This window comes from Pristis pectinata, chromosome 20 (genome assembly GCF_009764475.1).
Source record: "Pristis pectinata isolate sPriPec2 chromosome 20, sPriPec2.1.pri, whole genome shotgun sequence".
Classification (NCBI taxonomy): Eukaryota; Metazoa; Chordata; class Chondrichthyes; order Rhinopristiformes; family Pristidae; genus Pristis; species Pristis pectinata.
The window spans coordinates 8617749-8628228 of NC_067424.1; positions in this window are offsets into that span (position 1 = coordinate 8617749).

The following is a 10480-nucleotide window of genomic DNA, read 5'->3' on the forward strand; positions in this document are numbered from 1 at the left end:
GGCATTAATCAATCCATTTTTGTACAGGAATTTCTTTTTTCTTTTAAAATCTTTGATTGATAAGAATCTCCATTAAATAACAGGTAAAACAAATTTCTGTAACCCTGGATGTGATTGCACTTGAGAGGGCACAGAGGAGATTCACCATGTTTATTAACTGGGCTGTAGCATCACAGCTATAAGGAGAATCGAGCTAGGATGAGCTTGTTTACCTTAGAATGGAGGAGTCCGAGGTGGGACCTGACTGGCATATTCATTTTTTTTGAGAGACTTATCCAGGATAGAAACTTGCTCCCTTATCAAAGGTGCCTATGACCAGAGGACATGGGTGTAAGGTAAAGGGTATGAAATTTAGAGGGGATTTGAGGAAGAATATTTTCATCCAGAGCGTTGTTGAAATCTGGAACACATTGTCTGAGGGGGTGCTGGAGGCAGAGACCTTCAAACATTCTAAAAGTATTTAGTTGAACACTTGAAAAGAAGGGAAGGCTCGCACCAAGTGCTGGAAAATGGGATTGGTATAGTTAGGTATTTGATGGTTGACATGGACGTGATGGGCTGAAGGGCCTACTACTGTACCTTATGACTCTGAGACTCTATGAAGGTTAAAAACACACAACATTGCCGGGAGGTAAATTTCCCTTGAATTTCACCCAGCACCAAACATTGAATTTCACAGCACTCCCTCCATTGTACATGTCTAATTTCTGGTCCCATCCTACAAATTAACCAAGTTGTTTAGGCAGTTGGATTCTGTTGCATGCTGGATACTTTAGTGCTCCTGGTTTGCCCATTGAGGACCAGGAACACTAAAGTATCCAGCACGCAACAGAATGAACACAAATTCATTAGCCCACTCTTGTGAAACCCTCATCATGATATAGAACATAAAACTTGGAACACTGCAGCACAGTACAGGGCCTTCGGCCCACAATGTTATGCCAACATTTTATCCTGCTCTAAGATGTATCTAACCCTTCCCTCCCACATAGCCCCCCCCCCCCATTTCTCTATCATAGAGCCTCTTAAATGTCCCTAATGTATCTGCCCCCACAACCTCTGCTGGCAGTGCATTCCACACACCCACCACCTTCTGTGTAAAAAAACTTACCCCTGACATCCCCTTATACCTTCCTTCAATCACATTAAAATTATGTCCCCTCGTGTTAGCCATTGTCACCCTGGGAAAAAGTCTCTGACTGTCCACTCGATCTATGCCTCTTATCATCTTGAACACCTCTATCAAGTCACATCTTATCCTCCTTCTCTCCAAAGAGAAAAGCCCTAGTTCGCTCTACCTATCCTCATAAGACATGCTCTCCAATCCAGGCAACATCCTGCTAAGTCTCCTCTGCACCCTTTCTAAAGCTTCCACATCCTTTCTATAATGAGTCGACCAGAACTGAACACAATATTCCAAGTGTGGTCTGACCAGAGTTCTATAGAATTGCAACATCACCTTGCGGCTCTTGAACTCAATACCCCGACTAATGAAAGCCAACACTCCAGACGCCTTCTTAACAACCCTGTCGACCTGTGTAGCAACCTTGAGGGATCTATGGATGCGGACCCCAAGATCCCTCTGTTCCTCCACACTGCTAAGAGTCCTGCCATTGACCTTGTATTCTGCCTTCAAATTCGATCTCCCGAAGTGTATCACTTCACACTTATCTGGGTTGCACTCCATCTGACACTTCTTAGCCCAGCTCTACTTTCTATCGATATCCTGTTGTAATCTACAGCAACTTCTACACTATCCGCAACACCACCAACCTTTGTATCATGAGCAAACTTACTAACCCACCCTTCTACATCCTGATCCAAGTCATTTATAAAAATCACAAAGAACAGGGGTCCCAGAACAGATCCCTGCAGAACACCACTGATCACCGACCTCCAGGCAGAATACGCTCCATCTACCACCACCCTCTGTCTTCTATGGGCGAGCCAATTCTGAATCCACACAGCCAAGTTTCCCTGGATCCCATGCCTCCTGACTTTCTGAATAAGCCTTCCATGAGAAACTTTATCAAACGCTTTACTAAAATCCACGTACACCACATCCACTGCTCTACCTTCATCAATGTGCTTTGTCACATCCTCAAAGAAGTCAATCAGGCTCGTGAGGCACAACCTTCCCCTCACAAAGCCATGCTGACTGTCCCTAATCAGCCTATGCTTCTCTAAGTGCCAATAAATCCTGTCTCTAAGAATCTTTTCCAGTAATTTGCCCACCACTGAGGTAAGACTCACTAGTCTATAATTCCCAGGGTTATCCTTACTCCCTTTCTTAAACAAAGGAACAACTTTTGCCACCCTCCAATCATCTGGTACTACTCCTGTGGCCAGTGAGGACTCAAAGATCATCGCCAAAGGTGCAGCAATCTCTCCCCTAGCTTCCCGTAATAACCTTGGATATATGATCTTCAGATCTCTCCATAGACTTGCCCTGATTATTAACATCCATGCTCCACCCCCTTGCCTGGACTATGTTGGAAACTGCCTCTCTGCAAAAAAAGCATTCTAATTCTCTTCTCCCTTAATAAATTAATATTTAATTCCCTTTGTTAACAAAAGAATCAAAAAACTCCTCTCCCATCTCACTTGTCATAGTTTATTACCCATTCTTTATTATTAATCTACCTTTCCAGGGGGATATATTCCGTATTCAAATACTTCTACAAATACACACTGTTGTTCAATGCTTCCTCTTTATAAAGGACACATTAGAAAGATAATGGGTAAATGAAGTCTTGTTTATAATTGTGAAAGGCTCCAAGTTTTCAAAGTTAATAATAGTTGCTTCCAATAAACAGCACACTTTTACCTTGTTCCCAAGTGTAGACAAGTTCACAAAACTAGCAGGTACTGGAAGGTATTTGACCTCCTTAAAAGGGTGCTTGGAAACTGCCAAATTTCTCCTGAAAAAAAAATTCTCATTCATCTTCACTGTTCACAGTTGTTGTAAACACTGCAAAAAGCTGTGCATGACATGGCAACCAAAGAGGCAGCCAACTAAACAAATTAAGTATGTGAGGCTTCCTGCCAAGTCTCTCCCAGGGCCTGTGAGCTTGATAAAATAATTTTATCCTCCAGCAATGCTTTTGTTTTTCATCTGAATCAATTCAAGAACAAATAGAAATAGTGGAAAATTTTTAAAGGTCATTGACCCTTTAGAAGTGAACAATTAGTTTCCTTTAGCAGGAAATTGTTTTACACATGATTTTGGACTCAAAGAATCATAAAGTAATAAAGCACAGAATCAGGACCCCAGCCAATTATGTCCATGCTGACAATCTATCTATTTTAATCCTGGTTACCAACAGTTGTCCATATCCTTCCATACCTTGGCAATTCAAGTGCTCATCCAGATGCTTCCTAAATGTTGTGTGAGTCTCTGCCTTCACCACCTTCAAGAAGTGTGTTCCTGATTCCAACCACCCTCTGGGTGAAAAAGTTCTTCCTCAGGTCCCTTCTAAACCCTGTGTTCCTCACTTAAACCCATCCCATCTGGTCATAGACACCTCTGCCACGTGGGTAAAATTTCTTACTATCTGCCCCATTGACGTTTCTCATAACTTTGCACATCTCTATCAGGTCCCCACTCAGCATCCTCTACTCCAAGAGAAACTAACCCAGCCTCTCCAGTCTCTCCTCATAACTGAAACATTCCATCCCAGGCAACATCTGGGTATCTCTTCTGCATCCTCTCCAGGGCAATCACATCCAGTGATTGCAGTGGCCAGTACTGCATGCAATATTCCAGCTTTGGCCTAACCAATGTATTATAAAATTGAACCAAGACCTCCCCACTCTTATACTCTATGCTGCAACAAATGAAGGCAAGCATCCCAACTGCCTTCTTCTCCAACCTATCTACTTATGCTGCCACCTTTAGGGACCTTTGGAGTTGTATATCAAGGTCCCTTTGTTACCCAGTAATTCCAAGAACCCCACCATTCATGGTGTACATCTGACTCTTAGTAGACTCCCCAAAATGCATCTCCTCACATTTATCAGGATTAGATTCCAACTGCCATTCCCTGCTCAATTACCAGATGATCAATGTCATTTTATAGTCTATCAACATCATCATCAACTTTCTGATAATCAGTTGATTTCCAAGCTTTTATTGTTCCATGATTTAGCAGGACCACTGTGAGAATTGAAGGAACTAGTTATTCAGCCATCTAAACTGGGGTCAAAGAAGGCAAGACAAGTAATCTGATATTTAAGGGATGAAAGATGTGGTAAATTGGTAAATTGGTTTATTATTGTCACATGTACCAGAGTACAGTGAAAACATTGTTTTGCATGCCATCCATACAGATCATTTCATCACATCAGTACATTGAGGTAGTACAAGGGAAAGCAATAATGGAATACAGAATGTAGTGTTACAATCACAGAGAAAGTGCAAGCACGGTAGTGTGGTGGTTAGCGTAACGCTATTATAGCACCAGCGACCCGGGTTCAATTCCGGCCACTGTCTGTAAGGAGGTTGTACGTTCTCCCCGTGTCTGCGTGGGTGTCTTCCGGGTGCTCCGGTTTCCTCCCACATTCCAAAGACGTAGGGGTTAGGAAGTCGTGGGCATGCTATGTTGGTGCCAGAAGTGTGGCGACACTTGCCGGCTGCCCCCAGAACACGCTACACAAAAGATGCATTTTACTGTGAGTTTCGATGTACATATGACTAATAAAGAAATCTTATCTTACCTTATCAATGCAGGCAGGCAATAAGGAGCAAGGCCATAATGAGATAGATTGTGAGGTCAAGAGTCCATCTTATCCTACTAGGGGACCACTGGCTGAACTAGGAAGAGAAAACAAAGAGGTCATAGTAATTCTGGGCTGGAACCAGGTTTGCTTTGGTGGACGAAGAAAAGAAAAGGAAATGAGGCAGCTGACCACATAGTCTCAGTCTGGACAGAATGAAATTCTCTCATGGTACATGAGGAGAGAGTGTAGGGAGTATGAGAGGGGACTGTGATTTAAAGAGACAACTTGTAAACGTAACTAAGCTTGATAAGACATTGTTTGCTCTAAACTAATGGATCATTTTGACAGAGGGGAGTATAACTAGACAGTTTGATATCCAATCAGATCCAGAAATGTCTGATGTTTATACAAATTACAGCTTAATTTATTTTGTATATCTAACTCAGCCACAAAAATTAAAGTGACATTAACTCTACAAACCCAGTAGATATCGTATAGTTAAAATCATCTGGAGGAACTACCACTGTTTCAATATTAACCTATTTCCCTGAGGCAGTGTCATGTATATGTTCATTTCTGGTCACCTCATTATAGGAAGGATGTGGAAGCTTTAGGGAGAGTGCAGAGGAGATTTACCGGGATGCTGGTTAGATTAGAAACCATGTCTTATGAGGAAAGGTTGAGCAAGCTAGGACTTTTCTCTTTGGAGTGACACAGGATGAGAGGCGACCTGATAGAGGTGTTTTGGATTATGAGGGGTATGGATAGTGAACAGCCAGCACTTTTTCCCCAGGGTGGCAATGGCCAGTACCAGAGGACATCTGTTTAAGGTCAGAGGAGGAAAGTTCAGGGGAGGTTTTTTACACAGAGAGTGGTGGGTGCCTGGATCGCACTGCCGGGGGTGGGGTAGAGGCTGATACAATAGGGACGTTTAAAAGACTCTTAGATAGGCACATGGATGTAAGAAAAATGGAGGGTTATGGGCTGGTAGGAGGGAAGGGTTAGATTGATCGTGGAGTAGGTTTATATAGGTCGGCACAACATTATGGGCCGACGGGCCTGTACTTCGCTGTACTGTATGTTCTATGGCCTATGACACATTGTATTGTATACATATGGAGGTAATTAGCCCTTCTTTTATCACTGCATGGGGCAGGGGCCATATGTATGCTGAGGGTAAGATAGTGGGGAGAGGTTTATTTCTTTTGTATTCATTTTGGAGTCTAGAGGTATACACTGCATCCTTGATTTTTTGTTGACCCAACCAAGTCTTACCAGCTCACACACTGATAAGTTTCCCTCTGACACCAGACTCCAGCCTCCTGCTGCTCAGACTTCCACTCCTGCCCACTGGTGAGTCACTGTTTCCTGACTACTGCTTCCTCTCAGCTGATTGGCAGCACACAGGCAAAGCCTGAGAGATGGAAAACAGAGAGGCTCTCATGTTACCATAAAGAGGAGAGGGTGGGGTGCGAAGGAGAGTGGGCTGAAAATGGCTCTTGGTCCCCTCAAATCTCAACTAGGGAGTCAGAATGTGTAGAATGAAGTGTGGCGTTATCTTTACAGGAAGTATAGTTGAAATTTGGCCTCAGGTATATACAATAAAAGCGTGACAGAGTAACATATGCTTGTTTCATTCCGCATCTAAAATTGAAGTCTATGGTCGGACTTCAGAAGTGGCTGCCAGTGCTACTGCATTACTATAACACTTCCATGAATGCATTGAGATGCAGTGTATATACATAAAAAGAGGGTAGCAGTTTATCTGCAATTCAGCACCCTTAAAGCTATTTAGGTGTTGAAACCTGCTGTGAACCGAATGTCTGTGGAGCTGTCACATTACTGAGACTCTTCTGTCCAAAATAAGTGCAGTGTAGGCAGTCACCTAATTACACAGGGAACAGAAGGTTAAAGATACATTACAATTACCGTGTTGTTACCAAGGACAACAGTCCCTCTCAATAAGCTAGCAAAGAGAAAGCATGCATGGAAGATCTACAGTTTTGTTCCAAAAAGAATTAGCCAGGAAAGATTAGAGACCATAAGCAACATTGCTGTTATTCATAGAACATAGAACACGAATATTACAGCACAGTACAGGACCCTTTGGTCCACGATGTTGTGCCAACATTTTATCCTGCTCTAAGATAGATCTAACCCTTCCCTCCCACATAGCCTTCCATTTTTCTATCATTCATGTGTCTAAGAGTCTCTTAAATGTCCCTAATATATCTGCCCCCACAACCTCTGCTGGCAGTGCGTTCCACAAACCCACCACTCTGTGTAAAAAACTTACATCTGACATCCCCCTTATACCTTCCTCCAATCACCTTAAAATTATACCTCCTCGTGTTAGCCATTTCGCCCTGGGAAAACGTCTCTGAATGTCCATTCGATCTATGCCTCTTATCATCTTGTACACCTCTATCAAGTCACTTCTCGTCCTACTTCTCTCCAAAGAGAAAAGCCCTAGCTCACTCAACCTATCCTCATAAGACATGCTCTCCATTCCAGGTAGCATCCTGGTAAATCTCCTCTGCACCCTCTCTAAAGCTTCCACATCCTTCCTATAATGAGGCGACCAGAACTGAACACAATACTCCAAATGTGATCTAACCAGAGTTTTATAGAGCTGCAAAATTACCTCGCGGCTCTTGAACTCAATGCCCCAACTAATGAGGGCCAACACACCACACTCCTTCTTAACAACCTTATCGACCTGTGTGGCAACCTTGAGGGATCGATGGACTTGGACCCCAAAAATCCCTCTGTTCCTCCACACTGCTAAGAGTCCTGCCATTAACCTTGTATTCTGCCTTCAAATTCGATCTCACACTTTTCCAGGTTGAATTGGAATTACTTGCTTCTTATTCTCCAGTGAATCCAGGGCTATGATTAATAACAGGTTATGATGTAACCCAATATTATGCAGATATTACACCAAGCCAATGATGTATATTCCTTGTACCCGATTATTTCTTAAACTTAGCCAGCTTAGTACAAAGTAAGCAGCACAGTTAGTACAAAACTTTGTTTGTGGTACAGGCGATTCCATCCAATGTGATGAGTAGTCATCACTGGATGAGTCACTTACTGCTGGCTCAGCCGATCGCTTGCAGCCGAAGCCTTCAACCATGCACTGCTTTGCTCATTATTTCACAGCTCCACTGGTTCTCCTGATAATCATTGTCTACCTTCCTATGAATCTGAATACTGTTGCCTCTTCCCAACTCAGTCCAAGCCTTGTGCATCCATGACCTCTGTGTGCTGCTGCTTCACACTCCCCCTCCTCTGCATTATTCTTTCAAGAACTTCCTGCCATCCACTCCGTCATCTCTATGACCTCTTCCAGATCTTAGAACTTAGAAAGTACAGCACAGGAACAGGCCCTTCAGCCCACAATGTTGTGCCAAACTAATTAAATTAGTAATTAAGGCCTAACTGAACTAATCCCTTCTGCTTTCACAATATCCATATCCCTCCATTCTCTGTGCATTCATATGCCTATCTAAGAGCCTCTTAATCATCTCATATCGTATTTGTCTCCAGGCACCACCACTCTCTGTGTTAAAAAACTTGCTCTCCACATTTCCTTTGAACTTACACCCTCTTACCTAAATGCATGCTCTCTAGTATAAACATTTTGACCCTGGGAAAAAGGTTACTGGCAGTCTACTCATCTATGTCTCTCATAATCTTATAAACTTCTAACAGGTCTCCCCTCAGCCTCTGCCGCTCCAGAGAAAATCAACCCAAGTTGTCCAACCTCTCTCTTCAAGAGCAATGCTGGTCTCTTACCCTCTCCTGATTTCACCTGCTCCATAAATAGTGGCTGTTCTTGACTAGCAAGGCCTAGACTCTAGAATCTCATCTGTAAACCATTCTACATCTCTACTTCTCTCTCCTTCTATAAACCATTCCTTCTTTGGGCATCCTCCTCTTCATCTGCTATCTTTTTTTTTGGCAGCTCTATTTTGAGTTTAGTTTCATAATATTCCTTTGAAGTCTCTTACAATGTTCTATTGAAGTAGAAGAGTTTGTCAGTTCACATTTTATTGCTACGGCATCATGTGATCCAACATCCTGTCAAAAGCGACTGGGTTGGAAAAATATTAGTCTTGGCTACTACCCCCTCAAAAAATATATGTTTACTTTATGTTTCTCTTGTGAATGCCGCTAATCTGGTGCTATGTGCCTGTGATGCTGCTGCATAAGACAATAAATATAACTTTGACTCAGATATTCCATTTCAAGAATGCCTTCAAGCATTGAGTAAAACTTCTTGAGGGGTTAAGGTTGTTGCCTTGCCCTGTGATGTTTTGCAAGAAGCTGCTTTAACCTATATGGTAGTGATGGGGTTAAATGAATGACAATCCAAAAATATGAATTCTGTTTGTTATTAGGCACTGTAAAAATAATCTAATTCCCCTCAATGATATCTACAAAACGACTGGATTGTTGTAAAAGTCCATCTCGTTCACTAATGTCCTTCAGAGAAGGAAATCTGCCATCCTTACTCAGTTTGGCCTATATGTGACTCCAGCCCCCTCCAGGGTTAGTTGATGTTGAAAAGGTGTAGTACACTGCTTGGTTTGAGGGCATTAGAGATGAGCAATAAGCATTAGCTTGCTGTGATACCTGTATCCAGAAAATAAATACATTTAGATGAGAATGTGCAAATGATTGACAAGATAAAGTCGTTGGGCCTCTGCCAAGTATAAAGGCCAGCAGCCAGCATCAGGCACACACTCCTGACAGCTTGTCCTGTGCTGAGGACCCATTTCCTGCTGCCTGCTTAACAAGCCACATCCCAAACCGTGTCAAAAATAAAACCCCCAGGAAGAGACTTGGAGGCGGCTGTGGTGTGGGAGGAGGAGGGAAGCATTAGGAATTTGGGGATGAACATGGGAATGTTCCCTCCCATGCTGACTCCTGAGATTAAAAAAAAACTTTACAAGAATTTGACTCAACACTGAAGAGGCCCTACCCCATCTCATCAGGAAAACAAGTTTGTAGGAAGATCCTTCGACAAGCCCATCACTAATATTGCCAAGGACCTAAGGTTGGTTTTATGAAGCTAGTTGTTTAATTTCTGTTGTGAGCCACCTTTAGAATCAGCAAATGATAATAACAATAAAAAATGCAGATGCTGGAAATCTAAAATAAAAACAGAAAATGCTGGACATACTCAGCAGGTCTGGCCACATCTGTGGGAAGTGAAACAGGGTTAATGTTACGGGTTGAAGACCCTTCGTCAGAACTGGGAAGAAGAGAAAGGAAGCTCGTTGAGCTGCGGGGAGGGTGGAGGAGGAGGGGTTGTCTCTGGTAGGGTAAAGGCATGGGGATACGTGGTAAATAAAGTTATCTGGTCAATGAGTGAATGGGAGCAGTTAGAGAGTGAGAACATAGACAAAAGAAGGTAGAATTTGCAAAATGCAGAGCAGGAAGACATGCCTGGCAGATCAGTCTGGGTATGTCCTCCACTCCCAGAGAGAAAAAAAAGAAAAGAAAACAAGAAGCTGAGCCAATCATAGATCGATGATTGAAACAGACTGAGAAATCAAGTTTACCTGAAGTAGTAGATTTCAATATTGAGTCCAAGGCTGGAACGTGCCCAGAAGGAAGATGAAATGTTGTTGCTCAAGCTTGCATTGGGCCTCACTGTAACAATACAGGAGGCTACAGACCGACAGATCAGAGTTTTTTTATTCCAAAATAAACTTTAGTCATGATAAAAGACAAACTACGTACAATAATAAAA